Here is a 24,345-nt window from a genome sequence, read left to right as displayed (position 1 = left end):
AACCGCGCCGAATGCCTATAAATGGAGAATGAAGGGAGGTTATTGCCATTTTAAAATTGCTGGAACGATTTAAGCTTGAGAAACGACTTTATTTCTTTATTTCTTTATTTCTTTATTTAGTATTCACTTCATCGGACTGTACAGTCTTAATGAAGCCTGATGGAGAAAAGCCATATTGAGCGACTTCCCATGTAGCTAACTCAATATGGCGTAAAAACTCCATATCTTTTTAACATCATTACAAAATAAAACAATATAAAACATTTGACGTACGGAATACAAACATTCACTTATCATTAATAAAATGTTATTCCTAGGAAGGGTGTAGTCCATGTAGATCTGATTGATCGCGTCTCGTCTCGTCTCGTCATTGCATCATTGGTGAAGTCCGAGGCAATAAAAAAAAAAAAAAAAAAAAAAAAAAAAGAAGCGATTTGTTTTGATCTCAGCTGCTTCGAATGAATTCGATGCACGGGTTACCTAACTGTCCTATTTATTGTGCACTTGCTTAAAAACTTATGTCATTTATTTCTGCTGATAGAAAAAAAAAAACTTTGTCTCTGGCAGATATGCAAGAAGATGGTAGGTATATTTTGGTTTATTGTGCTTAAACATGATCATCATAAAATGTTTATTACTATTATTTTTTCATTGATCGTTGAACAATGTTAAACGGTAACTCCAGCAAACGAAACAAAATGGAGATTCTTTTTATATTAAAAATGTTGTAGCCGAGATTTGAAATATTTGATCTCATAAACCCAGTGGCGTCGCGTAACCTCACTGAAAATTTTGATATTTTGACAGCCCAAATGGAAAATAAAATTATCAGAGTCGTTTAAACTAATCAACATCTAGTTATTCTATGCATTTCCGCAGACCAATTCCTTAAATTTAAGTCCAGTGCACAGGTAGATTGAGGTTAAGGAAACGCCACTGCATAAACCATAAGTCCGAAATACATAAATAGCAAGTAACTTAAATAATTAGTTGGTTGAATCCTTATTTATGAAATACTAGCAGACCCGACGAATTTCGTTTCGCCTAAAATTGATTTACTCTCTGATCAATTCTCGAGTTATGAAGAAATTAGTGTTTCATTTGTATGGGAGCCAGAGCCTTTCTTTCCAAAGCGGGGAGGGGTCTCGATCCATTTTAGGAACCATCCCCGGCCCCAAAAACCTCTGCATACAAATTTTCACGCCGATCGGTTCAGTTGTTTCCCGGCCTATATGGTTCAGACAGACAGAAATTCATTTTTATGTATATAGGGTAAATGATGTATTTTGGACATCTGAATATATTTTGAACTTTTGGTTATATTTTGCGTGTTTTTCGACATAGCTTTCTTCAAATAAATAGGAATCACGTGTCTCTTTGGCCTTTTTCATAATTACATTTCTAACCACATTTATGTAACAAAATAAACAAAATATAGCCAAAAGTCCAAAATATATTCAGATGTCCAAAAAACCATCGTTACCCTAGAAGAAGAAGATTAAATGTTCATTTAAACTGCTTTTGTAATGTATAATTTAGTTCAGAAGACTATCTTTAGATATATCTTTATAGTCTTTCCGTGAAGCGTGAAAACCCTTGATTACTTAATAGCTAGCCAATCATGGGTTTGCCGGATAGTCACTTCTGTCCTTAGCTGATCAGTTACTGTTGGTTGTGGATTTGGTTTCAAACTTTTTCTAACTTAGATGAAAATAGTGTCAAGCATTAATATTTATAAGTTTTTATAGAAGATCAGAATATACAATAATTCCAATACAACATTTTCGTAGCTTTTGTCAAAATTACGATTCTGAATATCTTAAAAATTTGCCAACCAGCCCCCGCCTCCGCTCTAAATTCTAACTACGCCCATGACCGTTTTCGCATCTTTTGACAAAAAATTGTTTACCTATTTCAGTAGTAAAAATTTCGTTACGATCAGTTAAGATTAAAAAATATAACAAATGAAAGCCGAAATAAAAAAGTTGAAGGTTGTATCCGAGACACGACTGCCAATGGACGTAGGATTACGTGTAGTGTTGGTGAAGATTTTATTTTTAAATTGTGAATGGGGCTGTAAATTCAATCTGGGTTGGAATATCCTCGGCATGTCTCATATCCTGGAAATAAATCAAGCATAATTTTTCATAACGACGTATGTAACAATTATGAGGATTCGAGAAATCCTTTGCAGAAAATTGGCAAAACTTTTTCTAAAATTGTTTTAAAACTAAATCTTTTTTCAATACTTTTTTCCGCTGACATTACATGACACGTAATAAGCGTGCTTCACATCAAGTCTCAGTTCATTCAAATTCACTGTGAAAAACGATAAAATTATACATACACCGGTATGCTGCACGCACGTCGGTGTACATGGGTCGGTTTCCCATAGTGCACGATTGACGCAACTGCAGTTGTTTTGTTTTGCTTTTTTTGGTACATAGGTCGCTCTTAGTTTCCATATGTTAAAGCGACGTATGTAACAGTGAGACTTCAAAAATTGATTTTTGACATACGTCGATTCGTAAAAAGATTGAATTAAAGAATTTTAAGATCTGAAATCAGTAAAATCGATGCGTATTATATAAAGCCGCATGTGATTGTCAAGTTGTATTAAAAACCTCGTTTTGTTTACTTTTGTTACATACGTCGTTATGAAAAATTTTGCTTGAAATACGCGAAAACTCGATTGTTACTATAAACTCATTTCGGTTTATAACTATAAGCACAGTGTTAAAGAAACAGAAGATCGGTAAACAACTTCCTCCATGAATATTTGGTGGCCCTGAAAAGGGCCGTTTGTTTATGTTGGCTTGAAGCCTTTTGAAGTGATGTACGCCGTGGTCCCGATGAATGTTAAAGGCTGTATCAATGGACTGTTAGGCTGAATCTGTAGAAAATGAAGAAAAGATTAAAACGGAAAGAATGTTTCATATTAAATACATTAAGATACAAATATGAATTTAGTTACCAAATACTCAAGCTTCATTTTCAGGAGCAATTATCTATTTTTGCTACAGACTGTACGACTGATGTCAATGATTGGTCATTCTGGTTGAAATCGAACGTTTTGGCAGATGAACTAGCGGAACAACGACGATCAGTGACGATAATTCACTTCACTGGGATGGCATTGGTTCTAGAATAAAATAACATAACTGATGAAGAGAACTATGTTTAATTCTAAATCATTAGTTTTACCTCGGGATACCGCAAGAATCGACAAAATAGGCCAGCGGAAGGAGAAGTACGTGCAGTATCTCCTGCATTCCACACTTACGTTCCGAGTGAACCAAATGAAATCTCTGTAGGTTCTTAGATTAGTAGGTGCTGGGATTAAAGATGATATTCGATTGAAAATTTACTCAGCTGTTAGCAATTTTCATATTTATTTGAATACGGCGTTGTTCTGTTGCTCTCAAGCAATTATGAATTGCACTTTGAAGAAAATTAGCCTCAGCTCAAACTTCTCCCATGTAATATGAAGGTTATGATAAGAACCAATTTGTTTTCCACAATACGCCTATCCAATCACAAGCAGCAACAAAGCTTATGATTTGTACTTTGAAAAATATTTGTCTCGGCTCAATCTTCTCTCGTGTGAAATTATGATTCTGAAAAGAACCCATCTGTTTTCAGTAATGCACCTTCCCAATCACAAGCAGCGACAAAACCGAAGCAGAATCTAGAGAAAATTTCATTTCATTGATACTGACCCCAATGTTAGCAACTCGATAAGTTACCGCTAAAACGCGATAGATACCATCCACGCGAATCAATTTTGGCAGCATCCCCCTCCGAAGAGCGCTTGCGCTGCTGCCGACGCCTAGCGATAATAATTTGCACTTTGAAGAAGTAAAACACGAAGAAGAACAAGGGCCCCTGGTTATGTACGAAGGCACTGTCATCGAACGAACGAAAGGCGGAGCAAGCAAGCCGATGCCAATGATACGACTGCCGAAGGGGCCTCGGACTCCATGCAAACGTATTCTGACCAGCCGTAGTCTGGTTTTCTCGGAAAATCGGCAGAACAATTGCATCGCAGTGCCAACCAGACATCACCGGCGGTGGAAAGGCTGCGGAGAAGGCAACAGCAATGATGGTTGCTACGGGCGACGGCAGTGACGATAATTGCTACGAGCGGCGGCAGCAAGGCTCAGAGAAACATCATCAAGAGCGTCCCATCGAAGGCTTCGAGCATTATAAACAACCTCGTAAAATGACATCTTCGTGTGCGTCGAGCTGGCGAAGCCCACCGTTTCGGAGTCAGTCGTAAGTCAGCTCCTACAAAAATAACCTTATATGTTATGGCAAAAAGCCATTCGAAAATACTTATACTCTTCATTATGCCACCAAATGAATGATCCCATATCAAAAAGCTAATAACATTCATAAGTTAATGAAAAGTATAAGTTTTGGAATGTATGTGACTAATGCGATGTATAAGTTTTTTCTTATACATATCATTAAGCGCCTGCTTTGGCAAAAACGTATTAGAAACCTTAATAATAAATAACATTAAATTTTTTTACGTATAGTGACTGAACGAGGAAGTAGCTTCACTTAAAACGGCCCTTTTCAGGGCCACAGTCCCACTCAAAGAGGAGAAGAATTTTCGTACCGCGCACGCCGGAAATCAAAATTTTGAAATGAATTTCCACTACTGATGCCACTGTCAGCCAATTTATGATTAGCCGCTGCAACACGATAGACGTCATCCATTCTAAAACATTGTTTTGCAACGTCTCCATGCAAGGAGCGCATGGGCTGCTACCGACAAAGAATTTTGTCCATCACCAAGTGATTATGATTTGCATTTTTTGCAGATTTTTGTCTCGGCTCAACCTTCTATGGTGTAAAAAGATGATTTTGTTTCCAATAACGCGCCTTTCCAATAATAAACAGCAAGTATACCGAAATCAGAATCTTGGGAAATCTCATTTGACCGCTAATTCAACTCAATGATGTGAGACGTCATCATCGTTTACTTCCCGCACTTTTACTGCTACCTATTCCAACTTTCTACTGTCGCCAAGCGGTTATGATGTGCACTTTGAAGAAAATATTTCGGCTCTAACTTCTCTTGCGTACAATGATAGATTTGACAAGAATCGATATTGATCCACAATGCCCCTTTCTAATCAACAATCAACTCTTTCTTCTCATAAAATTTTGGTCCTGAGAAGAACCGACTTTCTTTCCACAATGCGCCACTAACAGTAACTAAACGATAGTCCGAAGATTGTTGCTTTTGGCGATGGGCTCTCGATGTTCCGCTTTCTGCTGAGACTGCTGCTACGGGCGTCATCGTTGTGTCCGCTCTACGAGAAAATTTAATTGAACTGAGGATTGGAGTCGAGCCCTTAAGTTGCACGATTTTGATGTCTGTGCTTGCGATGCACAAACGCGATTGATTGGTTTACCGATTTTTAAGTGCCTAGTAAAATTCAATTTTTCAATAGTTTAGCACCGTGAATGCATTTTTTCAATAGTGGAGCAAAATCTTAAAGAGTTCGTCGATCGATTAACACCAAAATCTTTAAAATCGGTTGAAAGACGGCTGAGTTATTAGCCCATACTTCCTGACCACTTTTCGTGACGGTCTCAAGTTTGAAACTGCAGAATGACCCCCCAATGTTCCGGAGAGACGTAATCCTACGTCAAAAAATAGGGCACCTTCGTGAAAAATCTAGTGCAGTCCAGTTCGAAACCGCTATCAACAACTTTCATCAATAATCAATGTCAGCGCCACTGTAACCGGTAACTTCACTTACAGCCCAGTAGCCTCAATTCAATATGTACTGCATTGACGTCCTTGACTTACTAACGGCCTAAACAGGTTCCTGACACATTCAATCACAGTCGCTATGTGAACGCTTATATAGACATAGAGAGTGCGTGAAATACTGTTTTTAAGGATTAAAATAAAAATACGCAGAAAACTTTTTTTTGTTTGTTTCTGTGTGCTTTAACGATAGGTAGCGTTTCGAGAGATGTTACAAAAATTGTCAAATATAAATTAGTCGCAATGCGTCTAATTATTCGACCCGTATACGTATCAAAAAGTGAGTATGATACCTGCTTCCGTAACCTGTTGCTGTTACGGCTGTGAATGAATTATACTTCGCTTTTATCGTTATCAACCAGTTATTTAAAAACTAATTAATTTTTAAAATCATTGTTATGTATTTATAGATCGGCTCATTTTATTTAAATGTTACAACTTATCAGTGGCGTTTCCCTAACCTCAATCAACCTGTGCACTGGACTTAAATTTAAGGAATTTTCGTGCGAAAATGTATAGAATAACTAGATTTTTAGTTTAAACGACTCTGATAATTTTATTTTCCATTTGGGCTGTAGAAATATCAAAGTTTTTTTTTATCAGTGCACAGGTAAAAAGTGATGTTACGCAACGCCACTGCAACTTATACAAATACTCAAACTCTTTAATAGTAACGTGATGGTCGGAATTTATCCCTTGAATATTTTGAAATTTTGGTAGTTTTTGATCGAACCCGTTATAGAAAGGCGGAATACAAACTATGATAATGATCTCTGTCGAACTGGCTTTGGGCAAAAGATGTGATTTACTAACATCTGGGGGACATTAGTATCGATCTGTGAACTGGGTTTAATATATGCCCCTTGATCTGCTTCAAACTGGATATGGATTAATTTGACTTAATTATCACGTTTTAGAAGATTTTCGCCACCGCACAGTGGGGCTGCGTTCAACATTGATAATGATTAAAGTACAGGAACATATTCCTTCCATATTTATTTTAATTTTTTTTAAGAAATCAGAGAATACAAATCATGTATATTAGCACAAATTCGTAGGTGGTACAAGTCTAGACTATTGTATGAGAGTAGCATCACTTTCATTCGTTACCACAGATATTGATTTGGGACTAATCAATATCTTTTGGATGGAAACAATGCGCTCTCCAACAGTCGAGATCTATCCTGGTTCATAGGGCAGAAGCAGTAACCAGTGTAGTGTAGTAACCGAGTAATCTACGAATACTAATCATGTATATAAGCAAAAAATATCAATATAATACCTCATTTTGTCTAATTTTATTCCACTGTGCTTTGGTGTCGGACAAATTGGAAAATTGCATCATAATGCGAAAACTTGATCCCGGTTGCTTTCAGACAGTAATGCAAAATGAACAATGAGTTTGCAAATTTGGAACGCGTCGCGACTCTCAATGATGTAAACTTAAGTAAACTCTACAACGGTTTGAATGCAATAATTTTGTATCGGTTTGATATAGAGTAATAAAAATGTCCATTCGTAATATCTAAGTAAGTATTGATTATTATTGGATTTAAATTAATCCAAATTCAATTTTATGGAATTTTTTTTTTTTTTTTTTTGACGTTTTAACCCCTAACGGTCATTCACGTCTGCAATTTTATGGAATGCCATTCAAGTTGTTCCTAAAAATCAATTTTACACTACACAGTACATATTGATACAGAGTATTTATTTCGTTCGAACAATATAATATTGTATACATTTGATTTAGTATAATGCCAGTAGCTACGATGTCACGTTCGTTATGAATCTGCAATCCTCCCTAACTACCAGTCTATAGCAAAGTGACTACACCGAGCAGTGAGAGCACGGACTGTGACAAACTTTGTTGTGTTGTCTCACGTTAGCAATACACTAATCATCCAACGCTACCACGGCACGGCGGTTCTCTGATTTTCGCATACATCGTTACTCAAATCGTTGACCTTCTATCTGTGTCTGGCGCGTGATCGTGTGATTCGCGGCGTTGTCATCGCAGCAACCGAAATTTGTCTTCTTGAATGTTGTGCCAGGCTGGCGGATGACATAAGAACAACAAACCACCCTCTCGATTCACATTCATTCATATTATACACAGAGAGCACAACATTGGTTCGTGATTCTTTGGAAGGATCGCGTTTAGATTCAGGTATTTATTTTTTTTTGCGAAATGCCTAGGCCATGTTGGCCATTAATAAACAGAATGAAAACATGAGGTTAGTTGAATGTTTTCGTTGAATCTTAGGAATCCACCCGCTAAATGTTTATAGCTGGCTTGCTAGCCATGGTAGTCCGTTTACAGAATGGTAATCGAATAGTTGTGTGAGTATCGCGTGTGAGTATCTTCGAGAAATACACCCAATATTATTTGTACACGGTTGGTATTTCTTAATTTCTCGGATACCCTAAACTTTTACAGCTTTCAAAATACCTCTTAAATTTTCTTTGATTTTTTGTGATTTTTTTCTTGGGGCGAACTCATATTTTCATTGACGCTATATGTCATAATCGATTAAAACCCAATCGTGTAAAAAAAGAATCGGGTGTAATGCTTTGTCGAGTCGTCGTCATACACACTATTATCGAGTTTGGCTTGGACCCAATTTTGTCGAATTAAATACAGTGTCTATTATCGCCTTTCGTTTGAAGCGCTGAGGGATGTTTGATTTCAATTGATAGTGCGGAATACCATCCTAACATATGTAGGGTAACCGTACCCTTAGTGGAGGTAGCACCAATAGTGGAGGTAGTGTGGTTTTAATGAGATTTATCATATTTATAGACTTTACGATGGTTTCAGTTGATGCATCGTGCTTTGAATATCTTGTTAAATTCAACTTACCTTAAGATATCGCTTGAAAAACTATTGAAAACAATGATTTTTCATAACAAAATTGACTCCCTTGCACCTATAGTGGTGCAACTGTACCAATAGTGGCGAGTCTCATAAGAAACCAATGGATAGCACCACTATAGGAACTAAAATTAATTTTTACCGCCACTAAAGGAACAGTGTACCCATAGTGGTGCAAGCAATATTTGGTAATTGTTGATGTTAAATGACATCTATCTCATTTTTGTTAGCAAATTTATGAGTTTATCTATTGACCAAGATATCAAAGCTGTAAATTTCCCATAATTATCAATTTTTTAAAAATATTTTCTTTTGTGGATCTACTAGTACCTCCACTATTGGTACCGTTACCCTACTATTTCTTTTTTTTTTGGCCCGAAAATGTTTTCGCCCGAGATCAAAGTTAACACATACTATTCATAAACCTAGCGAAGCCGTGAACAAAGCATGTCGAAGACACTTTTACTAAATAGCTTACTAGGAGACACTTTTATAAACCATGAAGTTTTGCACCGAAAATTATAAAATTATTATTAATTAAAATACTTCGCTGAAATCGTGTTTAAATGCTTAATTATGGTTCGCACGCTTCAAATTACGTGAACCTCTGCAACTAGTTATGCATTGTACAAATGCAGATCCAAATTCCTGAATAGTGGCCTTATGTAACCAAGAGAAATTTTGACTTCGAATCCTGGAAAGGTCCAAGGGAGTTTTATAAATTCAATTTTGCCGGACACATGATGAGTCTCTCGCGGTATGCTACATATCGTATATGTATACAGAGATGATAAGTGAGAGACTTGTTCATTTTCTTTAGGATTCAATCCCTGATAGCTGGTGAATAGTAAAGAGAGGTATACCACAAAAGTTCAACTCAACTCTACGCCAAAACAAAAAAAAAACAACTTAATTTACCGAGTTGTGATTCTGCCTTTCTCGCATTTAGTCAAGACGCCTACTTTATATGGCACTAATATGGTTCAATGTACCATTTTCTTTATAACTTTTAAGCGCAACGGTCGATCGTTATCAAATTAAATAATGCTCAACTAGGCTTTGCTCCTGTCGAATAAAACTTATTGCGAGAAAATCGGTTAAGGATTACTATATGAAAAGTTGTCTTATGGTTTTGTTAGCTCTTGTGCACACACATACACACACATACATACACACAGACAGACAGACAGACATTTGCTCAGCTTGTCGAGCTGAGTCGATTTGAATACAGGTCGGACTCGATTATCCCTGAGTATCGATTTTATTTTCACTCCGGATAATCGAATCCTCTTCCGGATAATCGAATCACCACAAAAAAAAAACAAATTTGCAATTAAATAACAAAATACTTATTATTATTTATTCAGACTAAGGCCGAAGTAGCCTGTGCGGTATATAAGAGTCTTCTCCATTCGGCTCGGTCCATGGCTACACGTCGCCAACCACGCAGTCTACGGAGGGTCCGCAAGTCATCTTCCACCTGATCGATCCACCTCGCCTTCTTGTGCCCGTCGGATCGTTGTCGAGAACCATTTTCACCGGGTTACTGTCCGACATTCTGGATACGTGCCCGGCCCATCGCAGTCGTCCGATTTTCGCGGTGTGAACGATGGATGGTTCTCTCAACAGCTGATGCAAGTCGTGGTTCATTCGCCACCTCCACGTACCGTCCGCCATCTGCACCCCACCATAGATGGTACGCAGCACTTTCCTTTCGAAAACTCCAAGTGCGCGTTGGTCCTCCACGAGCATCGTCCAGGTCTCGTGTCCGTAGAGGACTACCGGTCTAATGAGCGTTTTGTAGATTATCAGTTTGGTACAGCGGCGAACTCTATTCGATCGGAGCGTCTTACGGAGTCCAATGTACGTACGATTTTTAGCCACTATGCGTCTCCGAATTTCTCTGCTGGTGTCATTTTCGGCAGTCACCAGTGAGCCCAAGTATACAAATTCTTCTACCACCTCGATTTCGTCACCACCGATGCAAACTCGCAGTGGGTGGCTCACATTGTCGTCTCTTGAACCTCTTCCTATCATGTACTTTGTCTTCGACATAGAGATGGGCAAAACGGATCACTCCACTGAATGGATCAGATCTGGGTCATTCACTTTAATGATCCGGATCTTTGAACCGGATCGGATCTTTTGAACTAAACATGAGAAAAATGCAAAATGGCGTAGCGGCTGCTATTCAGGCTCACACAATCTTACAATATTTCCTCCCTCTTTCGCTAACAATCATACATAACATGTAAAAAGTACACAATTTTCTTTTCAATTTGTCATTCCTCTTTAAATGCTCACGAATTTTACTGATCTGGTGAACCGGGTCTTTTAAAAAGTGATCTACGAATCATTCACTCACATTGAAGATCCGGATCATTTGAACGGTTCCGGATCTGAACGCCCATCTCTACTTCGACGTGTTGATGACTAGTCCGATCCGCTTAGCTTCCCTCTTCAGTCTTCAGTCTTCTTCTCAAAGTTACGTGCCATAATATCTATGTCGTCGGCGAAGCCAAATAGCTGGACGGACTTATTGAAAATTGTACCATTGCCCTGCTCTTCGTATTACCCCTTCCAAAGCGATGTTGAATAGCAGACACGAAAGACCATCACCTTGCCGTAACCCTCTGCGGGTTTCGAAGGGACTCGAGAATGCCCCTGAAACTCGAACTACGCACATCACCCGATCCATCGTCGCTTTGATCAACCGTGTCAGTTTATCCGGAAAACCGTGTTCGTGCATTAGCTGCCATAGCTGGTGCCGATCGATTGTATCATATGCGGCTTTGAAGTCGATGAATAGATGATGTGTGGGCACGTTGTATTTGCGGCATTTCTGCAGTACTTGGCGAATGGCGAACACCTGGTCCGTGGTGGAGCGTTCGCCCCTAAAACCCGCCTGGTACTGCCCCACGAACTCCCTTGCAATTGGTGCTAGTCGACGGCATAAAATTTGGGAGAGTACCTTGTAGGCGGTGTTCAGCATTGTGATTGCGCGGTAGTTGCTACAATCCAGCTTATCGCCCTTTTTGTAGATGGGACACACGACACCTTCCATACACTCCTGCGGCAAAACTTCCTCCTCCCAAATCTTGGTAATGACCCAGTGCAGCGCTCTAGCCAGTGCCTCACCACCGTGTTTAAATAGCTCTCCTGGTAGTTGGTCAACCCGGCCAATCTCCTCCTGGATTTCCTGGAGTTTCGGAGCCGGTAAGATTATGTCCTGCGCGCGTTCTCCCAGGTCCATCACCATACTGCCATCCTCGTCTCCCACATCGCCATTCAGGTGTTCTTCGTAGTGCTGCCGCCACCTTTGGATCACCTCACGCTCGTTCGTAAGAAGGTTCCCGTTTATGTCCTTACACATATCAGGCTGTGGCACGTGGCCCTTGCGTGAACGGTTTAACTTCTCGTAGAACTTTCGTGTGTTATTAGTGCGGTACAGTTGCTCCGTCTCTTCACGGTCTCGATCTTCCTGCTGGCGCTTTTTCCTCCGGAAAATCGAGTTTTGTCTGTTCCGCGCCTGTTTATATCGTGCCTCGTTCGCCCTTGTGCGGTGTTGCAGCAATCTCGCCCATGCTGCATTCTTCTCTTCCACTAACTGCTCACATTCACCTGTCATAAGACGAGTTTATACAATCCCATTGAATTCCACCACTTAATTGTATCTTGACAGATACGTATTTCGACCTCAACAGTAAGGCCGTCTTCAGTGTCTCGTACTTGACTCGACTTACTTAGTCGAGTCAAGTACGAGACACTGAAGACGGCCTTACTGTTGAGGTCGAAATACGTATCTGTCAAGATACAATTAAGTGGTGGAATTCAATGGGATTGTATAAACTCGTCTTATGACAGGTGAAAACATTCCACTAAAAAGCTCAAAATAATTTTCTTATCAAAATGCTCACATTCGCCGTCATACCAGTCGTTTCTTTGATCCGGGGGCACCGTGCCAAGTGCAGCGGTTGCGGTGCTACTAATGGCGGATCGAATATCTCTCCAGCCATCTTCAAGAGACGCTGCGCCTAGCTGCTCTTCCGTTGGGAGTACCACTTCCAGCTGCTGCGCGTATTCTTGGGCTGAACAAAATACTTATGTTTTATTTTATTTGCAGTGGTGTAGTTAGGATTTATTCAAGAAAAATATTGATTAATCCACCTAGCGGTATTGATGACATTCTGGTATAATATGGATAAATAGTATTTTTGCCAAAACTTTTGAGTCCATAGTCCGATCCAGTCAATTTTCGATATGAAATGATAAGACAGGATTCTCATTTAAATGCATGTTGAGAATAGGTGCCAATAAAATAGCTAGACTATTTAAGTTTTTTGTGCAAAAAATAGTATGTTTGCCTTTATTTCTTTTGAGTCCTATCCATGAAATTATCAATACGAAACAATGCTTCAATAGGAAACAGAATTTCCCATTTCCCATGCAATAATTTGGATGCAAATCGAATAAGGATAAGTACCGCAAAATGGGTTAGATTTTGTGCACTCAAACACGAAGACATCACCTCATTCGTCGACCATAGACGGTCGGTATATAATACTATGGATCTCCTCCGAGCCATCTAAAATAATGTTAAAAATTTAAAATTATCTGAATGTTAAACATTTTAAGATAATTTGGGAGATTACCTCTGGAAGCTGGAAGAGGTCGCCGTAGTCATAACTAACAATTTGGTTTTGCTGAAGTTGTTAATTTTTAGCATAGCATTAGATTGGACACTAGTGATACTCATGTTTTACTTTTGAGATCCTTATCTAGAATGCTATCAGAAATCAAGAAGGGGAGTGGTCCTTGATTCCAGTCTCAAACAAAAATAACAAAAGCATGAAGATTACTACTCCTGGCCATGCCCATCTTCACCGTAACTAGGGAGAGGAAGGAAGTGTTGATATGGTACTTACTTAACGAGAGGCCACCGACTTAGCGACATCCTCATAAATACCATGGAGTTGGATAATGAGGAAGGTATTCGTTGGGTCAGGATTTGCCTGTAGCTGGCAATGTAACCGTGGTAGATTTTACCCCGTAACACACCACGTAAAGGTGTCTACCCAGCGTTACGGGTCATTTGGTTTTGCTGAAGTTGTTAACTAAACCTAAACTATGCTTACCTAAATGAACGTCCATAAATTACATAAGTGTGACAATCCATACACAATTTTAAAATGATTGATATAAAAAGTTTTTCGGGAGGGATGGAGGAGGGGGTTGAAAATGGTTGATTTTTACATTACGAAATTAATGGATTATAGGGGGATATTCTGCAAGAATTCCTTTACAAAACCTACAATTGTAAGGACATCGGTTCGGATGATGCATTTCTACTTGTTTTACACATGATCCTCAATGGCAATTGCACTATGTAGAACGAACCGTTTTATCACAACGTCGGTGGGGGAAATATTTCTCTGCTCTTTCGCATTTGTATCAGGTGTTGTGCAATTTTTTTTCATGTCTTGTTATGATCGAAAAAAAACTTAAGGCTTCTTGTCTATCGTCGATAATATAAATTAAGAGCGAATTCTGCCATCTTGTTATGCACTCAAACTATGGCGGCGAGGTTACGTTTTCATGTGTAGAATGAATGTCTGCTTCATCAATTTTGGAACTACATTGGATTGATATAAACAGCAGATCTAAAGATTTTGTCTCAAATGCAACAGTTTAATTGATAATCGATCAAGTAATTGCATGGAAGAAAAAAGAGGAAACAGACTTCCATGGGAAAATACCTGAAGCGAGAAGTATGTGGACGTGTTAAAGAGAAAACAGTTTATTCATGGACTTAAGATTAAATATATAAAATACCCCTACTTCAGTCCCCACCATTTCAGCTACGTTCATGTTTCTTCAAATAATCATATTTTGTATGAATATGACAGTAATATATTCATTTGAATTCATGGATTTGACATACAAGCCTATAGTCAAATTTCAATATACAAAACAGCCCCTTTTCAACCCCCTCCAACAACCTTGATAAGTCCCATATTGCTCAAATAATCATATTGTTTATTATATTATTGAAATTTAAAATTTAAAATAAAAAAAATTCGAAGAAAAAAAATTCTCCGGATAATCGAGTGTAAAATTCCGGATAATCGAGTCTACGGATAATCGACCTGTATAACACTATGTATATCCGAAGCTTCTATAAAAAGTTCGTTTTCGGAGTGGAATGATACTTTCGGTACAACTTTGCTGTACGAGAAAGGCAAAAACAATAATCCACCTAGCGGTGATGATGTCTTTCTCGTTCAATAAGACATAATTCCCTGTCGAATGCAGCTTTTTGCGAGTAAATCGGTTGAAAATCTTTTGCACGATAAAATAAAGTAAAATATTTTGGTAAAAATAAATTGGCGATAACATCTGGGCCCATAGTCCGAACTGGATAATTTTCAATAGGAAACAATGGGAAAAGATTCTGCGTCGTATACAACTCGTTGCAGGATAAGTGCCCGAAAAATGAGTGAGTTTTTTCACGGATTTTGCTTATAAAAAATCGTGCCTATTTTAAATAGTCAACAATGGGACATGATTCTGCGTCGAATGCAACTTGTTGCAAATCGGTTAAGTTTCTGAAAAATGAGTGAGTTTTTTGCAAACATGGCGTAATGCGAATTATTCGTTTTCATTTATTTAGTTTACATCTAAACAGATAAGGGGTCGTACACATATTACGTAAGCACTTATGGGGGTTGGGGTGGTCTGTCGTTTTCTTACGTACCATATAAATAAAAAATATTTGTATTAAAAAATTCTTACATTCTTAAAAAAATCCCATAATACGTAATAAGTGTACGACCCCTAACACTGAATCAACAATTTGATGCCACAATACACGGTTCGAGGCCGCATCTCTCCATCCTCGAATGCGCCCAACGCTCGCCAAGTCGTTTTGCACTTGGTCTGCCCACCTTGCTCGCTGTGCTCCACGCTGCCTCGTGCCGGATCAGAAGCGAACACCATCTTTGCAGGGTTGCAGTATTCTTGAAATATGTCGTGCCCATCGTACCCTTCCGGCTTCAGCTACCTTCTGAATACAGGTATACCTCGATTATATGGACTTTTTCTATGCAAAAAAGTCCATATAATCGAAGCAAATTTTTTTTTCTCGAAATTTGTGTTACACGATGAAATAAGTCTTAAAAGTTGAATATTGCCTTACAGTCTAATCCGCATGTTTGGGCTCATTTTATGATAACTCAGAAGATCATGATTTTTTTAAAGAACGTATCCTTTTTCCAGCCGCTAGTTTTTAAGATTACGTTAGTAATGAAGACTTCGCTAAGCTTAATGTGAGCACACTAATATACTTGTTCACGAATTCTAACTACAGTGCCTTCCTGTTTCAGCAACAAAGAGAACACTGAGTGGTCAAGAAAGCTGTATGTTCGATTCAAAAACTAGCTTTCTATAGAGGACTGATACTTATCCTCTTTTGATTTGACCTCAGACCTCAGAAGATATGACCAAAATGCATTTGTTTATGCAAAAATCGCGTAGAAACAGTCTCACTTTTCTAACACTTGTGTTTAACAGATCTCCTTGCAACAAGTTGCGTTTGATTGATATTCTTAAAAAGAATTTAAATGAATGTTTATAAGGGACTCCATCCACATATCAGTTTAATTTTTACAAGAACCAATTGACATTTCCCACCTGTGTGTCTTGTTTTATATATTATATTGTATTGTTCAACTTTTTCACAGAACTCATATTTTTGGAAGCCTGTAACTATTTTTAGAATCGAAAAAAAAAAAATCGGAAAAATGCCGCTCGTTTGAACCGGCCGCACGTTTGAAGAATTGGAATTGGCCTTATTTTAATTAAAAATCGGGCGAATGTTAGGCCAAGCTTGGAAACCAGCACTATTCGTCAAAAAGTATGGGTTCTTTGGGAAAGTTGACCTCAAGAAATTGAAGAATCGATTGAGCGGATAAGAATTGTTGACGGGAAAGATCAATTGCACAGTGCACCTACACCTGCTAAGTGAAATATTCAAGGATGTAAAATAAATTGTTATGGCTATTTTGGACTATGTTCGTATATTAAGGCTCTATAAACCGTAATCAATCCGACAATGACGATGATTTTATTCGAATCCGCACTAATACTAATAAAGTTTTGAACTAAATTCAATATTTTGGGGCTATTTACGGACTTACCCTCCATCGTAATATATTCATGGCATTTCCATATTAATTTTCACTCATAAATACCCATATATTTGATACACCATGAACATGTCTTATGATATGAAATAAACAATTCGTCAAGTCTGGCAACATTATGCATCAGCTGGCACATTTATACCACCCCATTTCCACCCACCCCAGTTGTAAACAACATTTATTTATCGCTGCTGAACTTTTCTGTACCAATTGCATCACTATTACAAACAAGGGATACAGTCATTAATTTTCAAAACATTGTGATGGAGTCTTGAGCCTTTAAGCTTAGCTGTATTTTTCAACGGGCTTTGAAAATCAAAATGACGCACAGTGGCGGGCCCTCATACAAATCCCGGACAAAACCAGAGATTGCATTCAAAATTTCATCACAGAGTAATTTTAGAACGCCGAATTTATGTTGAGGTTAAAATGGTTATCCGCCATGATTTATGTTATTCGAGGGCTACCTCTAGGCCTTAGGATCTGGAATAATAGCAGCGTCCTCATTCTAACATTGCACCAGCCAATTTCCCGCTTTGGCGCAGCTATGCGCAATTCACCATACCAGCCACAGGAAAGTAGACAAAAACCCAGATTAATCCACCTAGCGGTGATGGCGCCTTTCTCGCGCAAAAAGGTAATAAATATAGCCTTTACGCTTACACCTCGATGATGTACAAGAAAGGCAAAACAGTTACACCGTCTAATGTTATGATAGAAAATTTGCACTAGTAGACGACAGATGGCACTGCCAAAAGTTTCTCGAATTTCCTATGTTCGAATTTTGACTTTCGGACAACTTCATAGTAATATGAAACTGAACGAAGAGCATACCTACGCCTAAATGCGTGCAACACGAGCATCTTTATAGTACGATGAAACTCTTAATGGAAGAAATATTCATAGATGCAAGGCATTTTTCATAACACATTATTTTTCTATGTTACTATGTCTCATCACTATTTTAATATTATGTATTTTTTGCAATTTTCAATTATTATGAAATTCAATAGTGATCAACAGCGTTTTAGTCTCTGTCGGATGCAACTTGTTGCAAGAAAATCGGTTAAGAATTTCTATGTGAAAATTTGGCTTATGTTTTTTATGGCATTTTGTGCACACACACACGCACACACATACACACACACACACGCACACACGGACAGACAGACATTTGTTCAGCTCATCGAGCTGAGTCGAATGGTATATAACACTATGGGTCTCCGGGATTTCTATCAAAAGTTCGAATTTGGAGTGAAATGATAGCCTTTCGGTACAACTTAGTTGTACGAGAAAGGCAAAAATAGATTTAAATACATACTACCAGAGCTTGAGAGCTTGTCGAATATTTTCCGAAAAAGGTTTGGCTAAATTTCATTTTCCCATACATATTTGTTCGGGAGACACTTTACGGCATCAACTTCAACAACACCAAAAATAATTCAAAGTCGTACTTCCTATACCATTGGCAAACTTCTTTTGCACTAGAGCACGCGCGATGTTGTATTTTGTACAACACTAACGAAAAACACATCGCTCACATTACACAGCATGAACGAGTTTGCATGAGCGTTTCAGGATCATGCTTTGCTGAACAGTTACGCAGCAATTGATTTAAGAACTGCTAACAAGAAGGTTTGGAAAACCATTTGAAACTCTATGTATAACATATTGAATTAAACTCTTCCAGTTTTGTGGATATACAAAAAAATGAGCGAAAAAATACCCGTAATGCTGGGTAGACACCTTTACGTGGTGTGTTACGGGGTAAGATCTACCACGGTTACATTGCCAGCTACAGGCAAATCCTGACCCAACGAATACCTTCCTCATTATCCAACTCCGTGGTACTTATGAGGGTGTCGCTAAGTTGGTGGCCTCTCGTTAAGTAAGTACTACATCAACACTTCCTTCCTCTCCCTAGTTACGGTGAAGATGGGCGTGGCCAGGAGTAGTAATCCTCATGCTTTTGTTATTTTTGTTTAAGACTGGAATCAAGGACCACTCCCCTTCTTGATTTCTGATAGCATTCTAGATAAGGATCTCAAAAGTAAAACATTAGTATCACTAGTGTCCAATCTACGAATTACACCGTAACAATGCTAATGCTAATGCTAAAAACAAAAAAAATGAGCGAAAAAAATATGTCCATATAATCGAGGTAAAAAGTCCATATAATCGAGGTATACCTCCCAGGTAACCAGTAAGCATTATACAGGTATACCTCGATTATATGGACCCTCGATTATATGGACTTCGATTATATGGACATTTTTTTTCAGCTCAATTTTTTTCGTGTTTTGGGAGTTTGAAAAGCTGTTGAATATTCCACGTCATATTTTACATTGATTCTATATTTATTAAGGTGCACTGGAGAAATATTAGGGCCAGTATGGCATGTTTTTGAAGCTATATATAAAATCGCATACTAAATCATATGGTCCGCTGCTTAGATCGATTCACCATTTTTACATTGCAACTTTCATTGTAATTGAGTATTTCATTTATCAACAAAAGCCACGGAAACGTCCTTACAAATCTGTGGGGGAAAGATAACATGTATTTCAGGTGATTTCTGATATAAGAAAACGTGAACCGGCTTGTCAGTCTGGCAGTATGGGAAGCAAGTGTCTTCACGACATGATGAGATTGCCGTATTTAGCTGTAAGACCTTTACTTCCAACCTTTCTCTGCGTTTGGTGCGTGGAATTGAGTGTAGAAAAATGGATGACGCATTACTATCCAGCAAATCTGATCCACTGATACTGATTTTTTTTAGCAGTATGTCCAGGAAACTGAAAGATTTTTTTTAATGACTGCTACCAGCGATCGTAGTGCTCACTTATATTCACGAGCAGAAGATGCTCACTCACATGCATATTTTCGCCGAGAAATTATTTAGCGGGAAAGAAAAAAAGGCCTGGTGAGAGATTACTATTTTTCCCTCACTGTCAGTGCCGCGAAAATCTACAAGAAGACTTTCAAAAAAAGTTATCGAATATCCCAGTATTTATGTTCGTTCAGCACAAAGCTTGCGGATTATACTGATGCTTAAAGGCAGGCAGAGAAATTGAATATCGGGAACGTAAGTTAGCAGTTCTTAAATGAATTTCTGTTTAAAGAAGTGTAGTGGCAAGATGGGCAATGCCCTTCGTGCGGTAGAATCTCACTATGAATTCCTCTCGATAGAGCGAACCACACTACTACAGGCAGTTAATTTAAGTATATGTAATTGTATTGAATAAATGAGTTTTGTTCCTGTGATCGCATGAGTCAGACGTGTTATCCTTTCTTTCCTCAAAAGAGAATTTCTTTTAAAAGTTAGACATGCATCTTAGGATGCTACAAGAAGATTACCAATGGTGCAGGCAGCAAGAAATATTTCAATTTAATGATGAATTTACATTGATAGGAAGGATTCAATTGCGACAATATAATCAAGAATATGCTCAGTTAGATTTTCCAATCATTATAACCGTGACTTCTGGTTACGGTGTACAGTTCTTCATTCCGTTGTTCAGTTAGAAATTGACTGCCAATAATAAAAGCACCCATGTACATATTCCAAAATATAAAATAAATATTATTTACCTGCATTTAAATTAATTGTAAGAATCCCCATCAACCGCAACTTGTTGCAAGCGGATCGGTTTAAAAGTGTCAGACAAGAGTGATTGTTTATAGGCGTTTTTTGCAAATAAAGTATTTAGGCCATAACATCAGAGCTCATAATCCGATCCGGCCAATTTCCTATAGGAGACAATGGGAAAAAATCTCCGTCGAATTCAATTTGCTGCGATCAACTTTCCGTACATTTAGTGTTTACTTCGATTGCTAAAACAGGCTAAAACAGGCACAGTATTGAGAGTTTTTAAACAAGTGTAACTTTGTGTCCACATTAAACTTGATGAAGTCTTCATTATTTCTGTTTCTCTGTACCGTGTACCACGAAGCTCTGGCCAACCAAAAGATGCTCCCTGACAAACCAAAATCAAGCGTGACGCCACGCAAAACCGTTTTCAACGTCAAACGCCCGGATGAGCATACTTGAGAATTGTGGCTCCGCAAATTGTCACACACGACTGAGCCTACCAAATCAATGAACTGATTGAAAAAAAGTCATCATGACTAACGTAATCTTAGAACAGTATGCAAACTAGCGACTGAAAAACAGTTACAATCTTATTAAAAATTAAAATTTTCTGAATCATCATAGAATGGGCCCAAACATGCAGATACGTAAGGCAATAAATAGATAATTTCTTTCATTGTATTAAAACTATTTTCATAGTTTAAAAAATATTATGAGATTTTTTTTTGCTTCGATTATATGGGAAATTCGATTATATGGACTTTTTTGCATCGAAAAAGTCCATATAATCGAGGTATGCCTGTATAAAGTATTTAAGTGGCATTATATGCGCCTTTACTGCAAAACATTAAATGCCAATAAGCCCTGTAGTCGCCTTTAATGCTATTTTAATGCAGGTTTTGGCCCAATATATGGCTGCTTAAATACTCAATCCTACTTTATCGATAAAATAGAAATTTTGCTGAATAGCATTTATTCAGCATCCGAAATTCTGAATAAATGCTTAATTTTTAAAACAAGAAAAAAAGTTTTTTTAATGGCATTTTTTTCTAATTCTTTTTTTACATAGTTTTTTTTCATATTATATCGTTATTGTATTTCCATATTTGAAATGGCATATAATTTTTTAACTTTCTTCAAGCCGGATTCGAACTCGCGCTCTTGTCATTCGACGCTGTAGTTGTAATCGCCCTTACCAGCTGGCCCATAAGAGAGAGATGGTAGTGAGAATAATTTTGCCCAACACAAATAAAATCCCCTTCAGGAACATTGAAACTAAATCTAACTCATCTCAGAATGCAACCGTCACAAACGTCATACCCAGTTGCAATGAAACAGCTACAGTAGTGCTGCATCCATCGAAAATAGTGCAATGGAATAATAAAATGTAGCTAAACTATGTAATTAGTGATAGGGTTAGGTTAATGACAAGTACTCCTGTCAATGGTCGGAATGGAAAAAACATTCTGCTCGTACCGATTTCTATTTTCAAATGTAAGTTCATTGGATAAATAGTCCCCGCTATATGGTTCCATATTGGAAAACGTTTGACGTATGAACACTACAGGCCTTAAAGTGGCACTAATGTAGCTGTTCCATTGCACTTAACGAAAAACAACATTGTGCATTCCAAATGCTATTTTAAGACTATGCCTCTCATGATAGCTTTGAGAATGCTTATTTAGAACAGCCAGGTTTTCGAAATGCTTATATACAGCATGGAGCATATGCATTGCCAGTATAAAGCTACTATAGTGCTTACTTTAATGCTTATTGGTTACCTAGGCTGTAATGGGTTCGCCGTAGAGCTGGACAAGCTCGTGGTTCATTCTTCGCCGCCACAAACCATCTTCTTGCACGCCGCCAAAGGTGTGATCTTAAACACCCATCTTTCGAATACTCCGAGTGCTAGCAAGTCCTCCTCGAGCATTGTCCATGTTTCGTGTCCGTAGAGGACTACCGGTCTTATCAGCATTTTGTACATAACACACTTGGTGCGGTGGCGAATCTTTTTTAATCGCAGTTTCTTCTGGAGCCCGTAGTAGGCCCGACTTCCACAGATAATGCCCCTTCGTATTTCACGACTAACATTGTTATGAGCCGTTAGCAAGGGTCCAAGGTAGACGAATTCCTCGACCACCTCGAAGGTATCCCCGTCTATCGTAACACTGCTTCCCAACCGGGCCCTGTCGCGCTCGGTTCCGCCCACAAGCATGTACTTTGTCTTTGACGCATTCACCACCAGTCCAACTTTTGTTGCTTCAAGTTTCAGGCGGGTGTACAGTTCTGCCACCTTTGCAAATGTTCGGCCGACAATGTCCATGTCATCCGCGAAACAAATAAATTGACCGGATCAGTTGAAAATGGAACCCCGGCTGTTACACCCGGCTCTTCGCATGGCACCTTCTAACGCAATGTTGAACGACAGGCACGAAAGTCCATCACCTTGTCTTAGTCCCGGCGCGATTCTTCTCAATTCGTATTTTCACCTTCATACTTCTCATTTCTTCATTCTCATTCTCACTTCCCATCACACACTTCTTAAATCTCGATTCGCTACTCACATAGCACTTCTCATTTCTTTTATCCCACTGCTCACTTCTAATTTATTAGTTCTCACATTATATTTCTCATTACTAGCTTCTCATTTCTCACAGTACTCAAATTTTAAGAAGTGTATTTTTTATCGTAGAAACTTGTTGCAGTTGAGAAGAAACAGGAAATCTGCTCCATCATTAATAACATGCTCCCATATTAGTCGTAATCGCAAACAAACGATTCGTACTATTTTTTCCGTTCTTTGTGCTCGATGCTGACAAAATCAACGAAAAAAAAATGCGCTTCAAAAGTTAAGTCCTCTCACAAAGGGAACTGTTCCGTTTTTCATCCACTGAATATATATTCATCTCGAAGAAATACAGCATCAATTTCTTCGTTTCCTTTACTAACATGCATGCTCACAAAAATGATAAACCATTCGAATTCTTGATTTTTCATGAGATTAACATTGAACACAGCAGCTATTAGATGAAATCCAGGAGTAGCGACCCAATATCGTTCATTAATTGTCTTCGTTTTTGGAGAATGTTATGAAATTGGCTTTGTAAGTTTTAATTAACAATCGAAAAACGCGTAAAACATTAAATTATTGCGATGAAAAATGTCTCAGTCAGAAGATGTATGTCAAGAAAAAAAAATTTGCAAAAAGTAGAATAATTGAATTGTATCGTGAAGACTGCACGATTTCCGAAGTCCTACTTAATTGATAATAATTGTATACATTCTTCGAACTTTATTTGATTCCATGATGAAATCATCTTGCTACACTGAGACATCAATCGCCCTTGATGGGATGATATCATCGAGCTATCGAATCCTTCACAGTCAGCGTGATCAATGACCTAATCGACTTTGTTTTTCTCTTTATCTTTTTTCAGGTGAGTGCACCTTCTATCCAAAGATTAAGCCCATAGGAAATTGGACGTTCAACTTCGTCTATCTTAATCTTTTCAAATCACAATTTTACCTCACCATCACTATCAGGTACCAGAGTTTGATTATTTATTTAGTTGGCGTACGACGCATTCCAACTCGTGCTGCACACTGTTCACCAACAGACGACACCAATTTAAGGTGATTATAGAATGAAGCCCGTGGTGAATTTCAAATTCACCACACGTTTATCTACATACATTTCCAAAACCCCAAATCTGGCATAATAGTTTTCGTACAGTGCCGAAACTCAAATCATGATTGTTCAGCATAACTAAGCAAACGATCTACCATTATTTCAGCCCCATACGCGTTATGGTTCTTTCATCTCGTGCTCTTGAAAAAAATATTGGAAAAGCACGTGGTTTACAAAATGGCCGATTTCTGGCTTCATTCT

At 38.2% G+C, this 24,345-nt stretch overlaps 1 protein-coding gene across 3 annotated transcripts in view; it reads left to right on the top strand.

Moving 5' to 3' along the window:
* Positions 1–24,345, top strand: part of LOC134208746 (lysophospholipid acyltransferase 6) — a 111,399-nt gene that overhangs the window by 4,375 nt on the left and 82,679 nt on the right. The gene's annotated exons all lie outside the window — the stretch shown is intronic.

The sequence above is a fragment of the Armigeres subalbatus genome, chromosome 2 (genome assembly GCF_024139115.2).
Source record: "Armigeres subalbatus isolate Guangzhou_Male chromosome 2, GZ_Asu_2, whole genome shotgun sequence".
Classification (NCBI taxonomy): Eukaryota; Metazoa; Arthropoda; class Insecta; order Diptera; family Culicidae; genus Armigeres; species Armigeres subalbatus.
This window is presented reverse-complemented; position numbering and strand designations above follow the sequence as displayed.